This window comes from Cupressus sempervirens, chromosome 7 (assembly GCF_028749045.1).
Source record: "Cupressus sempervirens isolate cs-2001-9-10 chromosome 7, ASM2874904v1, whole genome shotgun sequence".
NCBI classification, from domain to species: Eukaryota; Viridiplantae; Streptophyta; class Pinopsida; order Cupressales; family Cupressaceae; genus Cupressus; species Cupressus sempervirens.
The window spans coordinates 482,699,767-482,711,965 of record NC_143124.1 but is presented as its reverse complement, the minus strand read 5'-3'; positions in this window follow the sequence as shown (position 1 = coordinate 482,711,965).

Below are 12,199 nucleotides of genomic sequence, written 5' to 3'. Positions count from 1 at the left end.
AAACTTGACAAGATGCAACTATTCCTACCATTTCACCTAATGGTCCATCATGTACATACGTAACATGTCCTCCAGTACTTGATTCACTCATTTGGTCTAACCATTGGTCTAAGGATGGTACATTGTACTAAAATTGAGCCTAGTGCCCTATGCTACCTACAACTCTCTCCAAAAGAATGAAGTGAACAATGATTCTCTATCTAAGATGATCTTATAAGGAATGAAATGAAGTCTGAAAATGTTCCAAAAAACACTTGGGCTATGTCTTGTGTTGTGTATGTAGTATGCATGTGTGAGAAGTGGGTAATCTTGGTCAATGTGTCAACCATCACCAAAATAGCATCATGGAAGCAACAAGATATGGAAAAACCAATAATAAAATCCATAGATATAGCATCCCACTTCTACTCTAGAATCTCATGAGGTTGAAGAAGCCCACCAGGATGATGATGTTCTACCTTCATCCTCCAACACTCGAGGCATCTCACATCAATGCTAACAATCTGCACTCTCATGCCTAGCTAGTGATACAAATGCCTTAGATCTACATTTAACTTGTTAATGATAGGGTGTGTTACATAAGGTTCTATCTAAGACTCAAGTACAATGAGCTTGTGCAAACCCTCAATGGAAGGCACATACATATGTCCTCTATAACACAAAATTCCATTAGACTCCAAGGAATACTCTGAATAGTTTCCTTTGAAGGGTCTCTAAGAATGCACCGACTAACTAACTTCTATATAAAGCTCATCCACTAGAAAATGATGTAGGATTTGCTCCCTCAAATTGGTGTAAGTATTCATAGATGAAATCTCATCTCACCTTCTATTTAAGGCATCTACAACCACATTCTACTTTCCTTTGATGTAATGAACATCAAAATTGTACTCACAAAGGATCTCCATCCACCTTCTTTGCCTAGCATTAAGGTTTAGTTGAGTAAATATGTATTGCAAACTCTGGTGGTCAGAATGAAGTTTGAATCTATGACCTACAAAGAATTGTTGCCACCTCACTAAAGCATGAACAAATACTACAAGATCTAGGTCATGAGTAGGGTAATTGAGTTTATGAGTCTTTAACTTTCTAGACTCATAGGAAATAGGGCATCCATCCTACATAAGGACTACCCCTATCCCATCCAAGGGTGCATCTATGCAAATTACAAAATCTACTAAAGGATCTGGCATTGCAAGAATTAGTGTACTCATGAGGACTCTCTTGAGCTCTTGGAAAGCTCTATCATACTTCTCTATCCACTCATACTTCTTACCCTTTTTCTAAAGAGATGTGATTTAGTGTGCAAATCTAGAGAATCCTGTAGTAAAATGTTGGTAATATCCTGCTAGTTCCATAAAACTCCTCACTTAAGTGACACTGGTGGGTGCTGGCCAATCCATGATGGCTTTAATCTTCGATGGATCCGCCAAGACTCCATCGCTTGATATAACATGACCCAAATAAGGTATCTTAGTTCTATAGAACACACACTTCAACAAGCCGCCATAGAACAAGTTCTCTCTCAACTTCTATAACACTTGTCTTAGGTTCTCTTTATGCTCCTCATTATGAGAATATATCAGAATATTGTGAAGGAATATGTAAGGTCCCTCCTCTCATTTAATTATTAAATATAATTTCTCTATTAAATCTATTATAGAAGATTGGAATGGATATGAAATAATATTTTATGATGTAGATGTCCTAATGAAAATTTAGATCAGTTGATACATTCATGTTTAAAATACTTTGTGATTTGAGAACTACTACATTATCTCGCCTATTTAAATATTAATTTGCACTAATGATTATATGAGGTGTTTCACCTTATGATGATGATGTTAATTGCAGTACCTTAATGATTAGGTTCTATGCATTTATATAGTTTAGTATGCCCTAGTGATGAGATTTATGATGTTTAGGTATATGCATGCTTAATGAGGATTATTCTAGTACTTTAATTCAAATTGATGACTAAGTTATGTTATATTGATTAACCAATTTTTAATGGTTGAATATGTGAGCAGAAATGAGATAAAGGTTATTTAAATGAAAGAGTAATGTTTTAATTTATGTGATTAGCTAGATGAGTTTAACATATATACATGTGATTTTCTTGAACTACTGATGTGTAAAATGAGTGTGCAGGATTATTAGCTAGGAAATCTAATGGAGAATCAAAATTTGAGCTTATGTACAATTTGTGAAAAATAGGCTTGAGTTCAATAAAAGATGCAGACCTTGTTGTTTCATATTTTATTTATATCATAAATGAAATGTGTGTATCATTTAATAATCATAAAGTGTTTAATATTTTATAAATAGTGATTTTATAGTGTCACTTGACACTCACAATCCATATATGTATATCAACATGATAATTAGGGTTAGCCAAGTAACCTAATAATTTGAGATGGACTAGGTTAGTAACCTAATACTAATTAGTGGTAATCGAGGTTAATTACTCTAATAAGGGTTTAGTGGTAAGATTGCATTCCTAGCATTTTTAGAAAGTCCAAATATTTCAACCAATTCAATAGGTCCCTAAATAGTTCTAGAGGCCAAAAATTATGAAAAATATGTGTCTAGGGGGTATATGTATTGGTTGGGGGCATTTTCCACCCCTCTAACCTCTTTTGTTGACTTTTTTGATGACCCAAATATCTCATTTTTTCTTTAGTGCAAAAATTGGAGTTTCACCATGAGTTTGACAAGTTATACTCCACCATGAAGTGTTTCTTAATGATGAGGTTATGTTAGAAGACTCTAGAAGCCCTTAGTCAAGTGGGGAGTTATTAAAATTTGTAAGTGGTTGAGCTAGGAGCCTATTTATTGTTAGATTTGAGGTAGGAAGAGTGTTCACCCAATCTCTACAGTTAGAGAATAAAGTTAGGATTGAAGGAGGAAGGAGGAGAGTTCTTCTCAAATTTTAGTTTGCCATAACCATTTGTGAAGGTATGAATCCTTCAAGATTTTGGAACTTCATGTTGTATTTCATTTCTTAGAGTAGGTTTCTATATGTGTGTGTTTGTTTGTATAAAGAAACATGTAAGGGATGAGATTGTGATGAGTTTTCTTAAATGTTTTCCTTTGTGTTTTACATTTTGATTTTTGAGGAAAAACTGTAAGTGTTGTGTTGGCATTACTCACCCTTAGATAGGGAAGAAGTGGCCATGTACAAAAGGAGGGCTTTAGTTGGACTCTTGGCAGTGTAGAGTCTCTCCTCAAGAGGAGAAGGAGGGAGTAGGGTGATATGGGTCCCTAGCCATTAGGACAAACCATGTTGTGTTTTGGAAATTGAAAAGTTAAAGAAAAGAAGTTGTGATTATAGCCTCAAAAGGGCATCTGTTATGGTGTTGTGACTGACTTCTCCTACCCTAGAAAAATCCACCTTCTCCCTAGTCTGGTTCAATAATGAACCTATTGTGTAAACCTTGGATGGGAGTAAGTGGGTTGAATGTATGTTCATGTTTAAGATACATTTGTCTCTTAGTCAGTTTTATTTCCTCCATGGTTACCTTGATGTATTTATAGATTTCTTAGTGGCTACCTTGATATGGAGCCAACTAGGAATTTAGAGTTGTTGTTTCAATTCAAATGTTTGGGAGATTTCTCCTCAGGATAATAATCCTGTTGTAAAAAGTTATTGTTAAAACCCAATTTTTTAAAGGATCATGATGTTGGGTTTTCTTCCTCAGTTCTTTCCTGATAAAGTTTTTGAATCGGGTGATTCTATAAAATGAATATGAAGTGGCTAGCCCATGTATGTTGAATTTTTTTTGAGTATTTTCCTTTCATTTGATATTTCTTATGATTCAGTTTATATGCATACGTGTATTAGAAAATGGATGCAATGATGTTTTACCTTCCTATGGCATTCTTATAGTTCAATTTTTGTATTTATACAATTAATGGTAAATAGATGAAATGATGATATATAACTTTATGTAATTTAATTTCAAACTATGTTAAGAAAATTTGATTTATGAATGGTAGTTCATCTTGTATTTTCATAATTGTTAAAAAGAGAAATAGTCCTATGTGGATGTATAAAAAAAACATTGAACTCTATGGTATAATTCAACTCTCTCTCTCTCTCTCTCTCTCTCTCTCTCTCTCTCTCTCTCTCTCTCTCTCTCTCTCTCTGTGTGTGTGTGTGTGTGTGTGTGTAATGTAAACTAAATAAAATTGAAAATCCAACACTCGAAAAAAATAGGGGGACTTGAGAAAAAATTATCATCAATGAGCAAAATGCTCTTTGCCTTTTGTATGGGAAAAAAATAAAATTAAATCCCTCTTGTTGAATAGAGAATTTTTTTTTTTAAAGATCCCATTTAATATTTTTTATACCATTTTTACAAGAAAATTATATTATTTAAAAATGAAATAACAATTAAAAAGTAAAATATTTATTTATATCTATCCTAACCTTTCCCCTCCCACCTAATAAACTTTACTACCATAACTTTACACATAGTCAAGGCATTGAGGAAGGTGATGTCACCCCCTCACCCTCCAAAAATTACATCTTTTTTACTCATCCACATGACATGACAATGAAGGAATAAAGTTTGGTTTGTTTAATTATGCAATAAAGTGGGTAAGGTAGGTGGGGGTTAGTTCAGTGTTGGGATATGTTTTAAATTTTTTAAGTTAGGATTTGTATGTTGTTAAAATTAGTGCAGTTAGCTATTTTGCTTTAGTATTAATATTATATTAGTTAGATTTTATTATTTTGTGTGTTAATATTTTTAATTAGTTAGTAATCTTTCTAAAAAGGTGTTGAGAAAAGTATTAAATGGAGATAATCTTAGTTTGGGGTCAGTTGTTAGAAAAAGTTGGTATTTATTTTTATTTAAATTGGTTTTAGGAATTTAGTAAAGTTTAAATTCTTAGTAAGTTCAAGTTAGTTTTTTCTAAATTATAATTTAAATGTTAAAGATAGAAAGTAATTTAGATCATTAAAAAAAAAAGTATTTGGAATAATTACTACTGTTGTGGTTTAAGTTAATGTTAGTTTAATTAGTTTTAGTTTTAATTTATGTTTTATTAGTTAGTTAGTTTGTAGATATAGCACATAGTTGATTAACGTGTGTAATATTTTAAAAGTAAATAAAAATAATATTGTTTTAGATTAATTTAAATTTAATTAAAAAATATATATTATTTTTGTCATGTAAGATTTAATTAATATTAGTAATGCTTAAAATGCAATTGATGATATTAAATTTATTGATATTCATATAGTGAAATTTAAGATTTTATTTTAAAGATGAGGCAGTATGTTTAAATTGTATATGATTTAAAAGTAATAATGCTTGGATCTTTTCATTAAGTGTATTGGGTTGCTTTATTTTAAATAATTGATTAAATAAAAAATATTTAATTTATATAATGATTTAACCCTACATGTTGGAAATAAACTAAAATGAGGTGTTAAGGTATTGTTAGGAAAACTTATATCTGCCTTTCAACACACCTATAGTTTAACTCGTGAAAAAAAAATATAGATTCATATCAAATCTACTGTGGCATGTAAGTTGTAGTCAACATATATCAACTTAATGGATTAATTAACCTTTAAAAAAATGTGTTTTTTTGCCCCATTATTTTGGGCATGATAGAATATGACCACAAACTTATCCAAAAAGGTAATTCATGAGGCTTATGAATATAGCTCGAGCATTTGTGACCATGGTGAACTCATAGTGACCATACCTCGTATGGAATGCAGTCTTGTGGATATAACTATCCACAATTCTCAATTGATGATAACTTGACTTTAGATATCTTTGAAAATACTTGGGCACCCTATAACTGAAGAGATCATTAATCCTAGGAGAGGGTATCAGTTCTTGATGGTTACTTTGTTCAATTATTGATAATCAATGCATAGCCTAAGTGATCCATCCTTCTTCTTTATGAAGATCACTGGTGCACCCCAAGGTGACATACTAGGTTGAATATACCCTTTCTATAATAGTTCATCCAATTGAATATTTAGCTCACCAAGCTCATGAGTAGTCATCCTATAAGGTGCTCTCGTACTGGCTCAACTCCTAGCACAAGATCTATGTAAAAATCCACTACTCTAGGTGGAGGCATACTAAGAGCTCCAAAGGAAATACATCTACAAACTCCTAAAAATTTGTAAAATCATTGAGGGATGGCTCTCCATCTAAATCTTCCTCTCTGTCACTAATGGTGATAACAAAAAACTGACATCCCTTTCACATGCACCATCCAGGATACATAGAAAAAATCATATAAAGAGATATGGGACTCTTTACTTCGAAGATCACTCTAGAGTTTCCATATTTATCCACACATTCTACCCTCTTTTGTTGATAATTCATCATGGCACTATGGGCATAAAGCCACTCCATGCCAAGGACAACATCATAAGAACCTAGAGGGGTAATGTGTAGATCAAACATCATGGTCATGTCTCCAATCTAAATGTAGCAATTTTGCACCATGCAACTAACTAACACTTTGGCTCTTGAGGCTAACTCTACTTTTTAACTAACTTCCTACCTAATTTCCATTAGCTTGCAATGCTCCACTACATATGGAGATATAAAAGAGTTAGTAGCTCCAAAATCAAATAAAATAGCAGCCATACTACCCTATATTATATGTGTGGCCTCAATAACTATGGCTTGATGCTCAGCCTAGTAGCTATCAATTGCTTAAAAAAATATGTGGGATCTATCGATGTCACCAACTATCAACTCTGAAATAGCCCCTCTTTGACCATTGGATGACTATCCCTACAAATATTCTCTAGCTATATGACCCATGCCACCGCAAGTATAGCACAATCCTTAGGTGTAAGACTATACACTCTATGATTTGAACTATTGTGGGCCTCCTATCCTACTAGATCCACTATATCCACCTCTAGAAGACTATTGAGTCTTCACTAATTAGGACTGTGGGGCATGTGCCTTCTGATCTTATTTAGGACCCTATGACTACCACTATTTAGGCTTGAAGCCTTGATAACCCTATAAGGGTTTATGATATTATTGCTATGATTTTTGCTGCTAAGACTATTGGCCCTTAGAGAACCTTGTTGCATAATTCTAATTCCCTTTCAAAGCAAGTTTTTGATGTCCTAACTATTGGGTAGAGTTTTTGTTCTAAGACCAATCTCAAGAATCATGTCTACCCTAAGTATCTTTAGCAACTAATGTTATATCAACTACCTATTTGAAGGTGGTAGGGAAGACCAAATAGACTGCACCTTTGAGTGATAAATTTAGGCCCATGATGAAGCAATAGACTTATAGTTTCTCATCCTTCATGTATTCAACATAAGGAAGGAGCTTGAGAAACCTACTCTCATACTGAACTACTATGAGGCCCCTCTAATGTAGAGAATGAAATTTCTCTATTTTCTTCTATTTGAAGTCCTCAAGAAGGTACCTCTCTCAAAATTTAACCAAAATCTTTACCATGTGAGGTTATTCATCCTCACTCCTATAGTTTCCTCACATTTCCACCAATTGGAGGCATTTTCCCTTAGTTGATGGAGTACTAGTCGTGCTTTTATATTACTCCCATAAGGATGTAATAAAAGACACTATTGCAAACTCTCTAACTTGGCCTCTACTATTGCTCCATTAGTGGAATTGATAAACAATGGTAGCTTGAGATGTATCAACTCCCCGATCTCATCTCCTACATGTCTAAAAAATCTATCGAGTGGTGGTCCTAATTGATATATCAACTCACCCTCATGATTGTCATGTCCCTCAGCCTGCCTTAGTGGAAGACTCCTACTCCTTTCTATGCCACCTACCCTACCTCCTCGAGGATCTTGTGCTTCCCCTTCAAGAATCTACTACCTTGGTTGTACTATAGGTGGTAATGTCTCCTAGACTACTCCAATCAGGGTCTGGAGGGAATCCAAAATATCCTGATTCAAGTTTAGCGGTGGTGGTGGTGGAGGTGGTGGTCTATCCTCCTATTCCACCCTAGAACCAACTGCTCTATGACCTCTACCTCATTAGCTATTTCATGTGACGAGAGGCATCCTACAAAATTAATTTTTTTATATAAGTTGAATGTAATGGTTTTAGGTTCCTAGTGTTGAAACACAACTCTGATACCAAAATGTCATGCCCAAAACATGGGGCAAAAACACACAGGATTTTTAAAAAAAATTAAATCTACTATGTTAATACCAATTGAGTAAAGACATACATAAGTCACATTAGATTTTGACACAATCTTATAAGCTTATTTTACAAGTTAAACTATGGTAGGTTGAAATGCAGATATAGGTTTCCCTAATCATACCTTAAGACTATATTTCAATTTATATCCAAACATGTAAAGATAAAATCATTTCATTTTAAACATTTTTTAGATAATCAATTTTGACATCTATTTGTATTATATTAGGCCCTAGTATAACATCCCCATTAACTATCTTTACTAACTAACTAATCCTTTAAATCAATCTTAATATTCACTATATTAATATTTACAAGATTAATGTTGTCAATCGCATTTTAAACATTAGTAATATTAATTAAATCTTACATGATAAAAATAATATATGTTTTAATTAAATTCAAATTAATCTAAAAAAATATTAATTTTATATACTTTTAAAATATTACACCCACTAAACAACAATATGCTATATCTACAAATTAACTAACTACTAAACATAATTTAAAACTAAGAATACTAAAATCTAATAACATATCTAACATTAACAATATTATTAAACTAGATAAATAGAACAAAATTAATATAAACACATAATGCAAAAAGAACTTATTAACACACTAATATTTATCAATAAATGACCTTTACTAAATTTTAACATCTAAACATATTCTAACATTAAATATTAACAACTAATTTAACTTACTAATTAAAAACTAATTATAATTTAACACTAATTACTAACATCAAATCTTAAAAACATATCCTAACATCTAACACAACTAATTCAACATCTAACAATTAACTTATACTTAATAAATACTAACTAAACTACACATCTAACTCTAATTAACCTAACCTACCTAACCCAACCCCAACTACCTTAACCATCTTTAACACCTTATCATAAAGCCTTGGGTGGCTTCCTAGGTGTCTCCATGTGACCCAAGGAAAACTTGTTGCCTTTTTAGAAAGGTGATTTAGGCTTGTATTTACTTAGCTGCCTATCCCCATGCATGGTTTGAAAAGGGGGAAGGGGGGGGGGGAGATAAATTGAACTCCATTTAATACAATTTCAAAACAACCAAACTTTATATCCTTCCTTGTCATGTCACATGGGTGGGTCAGAAAGAAGGAAATGGTGTGAATTCCTTGGAGATGGAAGGATGATGTCACCTCCTTTAATGCATGGACTATGGTAAAGGGTATAAAGTTTAGTGGGTGGTAGGATAGAAACATGATAAGATGTGTAGTCTTTTTTCCCTTCTTTATTAAAATTTTAAGGTTATTATATTTATAAATTATATAATTAGATTTTTTTAAATGGTATCAAAGATGGAATCAAAGGAGATATTATCCATCTAAAGAGAATTTATAATTTTCCCATACAAAGGGCAGAGAGATTTTTGCTCTATGATGATTAAAAAAAAAAATTCAAATCCTTTATTTTTTTTCTCAGTGTTGGATTTTTAAATGCAATAAAATTTACATGACAAGGGGCATATTTTTTCTAGTTGGATTATAACATAGAGTTTAAAGTTATGTTGATACAATAACATAGGTTTATTTCCCCTTTCAATCAATTACAAAATATGAGATGATATTTCTTTCACATAATCAAATTTTCTTAACATGGTCCAAAATCAAAATTGCAAGGCTTTATCTATATCATCATTTTGTCTAATTAGCATTTAAATATATGAATACAAATTTGAATTATAGGAATGCCATAGGAAAGGTAAAACATCATTTCATCCATTTATTGATAAACATATGCATATAAATTTAATCACACAACTTATCATATGAAAGGAAAATACTCCATTTTTATTCAATCATCTGATTCAAGGACTCCCTTGGGAAAGAACAAGAGAAGAAAACCTAAGATCATAATTATTTCAAAAATAAGTTTAACAATAAATTTTTGCAACAAGAACATTATCCCAAGGAGAAATCTCCCAACACATTTGAATTGGAAACAACAGCTCTACATTTTTGCTTGGCTCCATAACAAGGTAGCCGCTACAAAATTTGCAAATTTTGACAAGGTAACCATGGAGAAAATGAAACTGACCAGGAGAGAAATAGTTTTAACAGGAATACATAATCAATCTTTTACTCCCATCCTAGGTTTGCATAATAGACTCATTACTGAACCAAACTAGGGAGAAGGTATATTTTTCTAGATAGGAGCAGTCAGTCACAACACTATAACAAATGCCCTTTCAAGGATAAAATCACAAGAACTTCCCTTGTTTCACTTCTTAATTTCCAAAATAAAAACCATGGTTTGTACTAATGAGTAGGGGCCAATATCACCCTACTCTCTCCCTCTCCTCATCATGAGGAGAGACTTTGCCCTGTCGGAGTCCAATTGAAGCTCTCCTCATGTACATGGGCACTTTTGCCCTATTTGAGGATGAGTAATTCCAACACAACCCTTATAGTTTTCCCTGTAAATTGAAAATGTAAAACATGAAGGAAATTTTTTAAAGAAAAACCATTTGAATCGCATCCCTAACATGTTTTTTTATACATATGAATGCACACATGGCCACTTCTAAAGCCCTCCTCTTGTACATGGCCACAATTGAATCCCTCCTCTCATACATGGCCACTTCTGCCCTATCTGAGGGTGAGTAATGACAACACAACCCTTAAAGTTTTTGAATTAGAGAAAACCCATGACAATCTCTTCCCTAACATGTTTATACATATGAACAGAAACATGCAACAACCTATTTTAAGAAATGAAACACACCATGAAGACACAAACTTGAAGGATTGCTACCTTCACAAATGGTTATGAAAAACTAAAATTTGAGAAGAGTTATCCTTCCTTCTCCTTCAATCCTAGCTTTACTCTCCAAATGTGAAGATTGGGTGAACACTCTTCCACCCTCAAATTAGCCATTAAATAGGCTCCTAAGTCAACCTCCTTCAAAATGCAATAACTCCCCACTTGACTAAGGCTTCTAAAGCCTTCTAACTTAACCTAAGATCATTAAAGAAAACTTTAAGGTAGAGTAAAAACCTATCCAACTTATGGTGAAGTTCCAATTTTCACACAAAAGCAAAAATGGGATATTTGGGTGGTCACAAAAGTCAACGAAAGGGACTAGAGGGGTGGAAAATGTCCCCAACCCATACATATACACCCAAGGTAGGGACCTATTCAATTTTTTGAAATATTTGGACTTTTCTAAAAACCCTAGGAATGCAAACTTATCACTAAACCCTGATTAATTAATTGATCCTGATTACTAACTAATTATTATTATGTCACTAACCTAGTCCAACTTAGATTACTAGGATACTTGGCTAACTCTAATTATCATACTAAAATACATATACAAATCATGAGTGTCAAGTGAACTATAAGATCACTGTTACAAAACCTTAAATATTTTACAATTATAGAATGATACATACATTCAAATTGTGATAAAAATAAATTATGAAACAATGGGGTCTACATCTTTCATTAGACTCAACACTAATTTTCACAAACAATACATAAGGTTGAGTTTAGATTCTCCATTAGATTTCTTGGCTAATAATCCTACAGACTCATTTCACATAGTAGCTTGAGAAAAATCACATGTATATAATTAAAACTCGTTAGGATACTGACATAAATTAAGAAATCAATCTTTCATATAAATAACCATTTATGTCATTTATTCTCATATATTTTACCATTAAAAATTGTATAATTAAGGTGTTAATCATACTCCTAATTCTGCATTCACTTACTGTACTACATCATCTGTATGCATGTTCATAAAATATTAAATAACATAATTAAACCTTTCAAAGTAAAACATCACATGACATAAAATAACATAATAATGTCTAGTCTATCCAACATTGTCTCGACATATCGAGTCAGGAAGTATCAAAATAACAATGTATCAATTGTGATATGATGGGTTAGGGTGAGGCCTCACAAATCTATAATCTTCAAGAGAGTTTTTTATTTATCAGATCAATTCCTATTGTTACTTTCTAA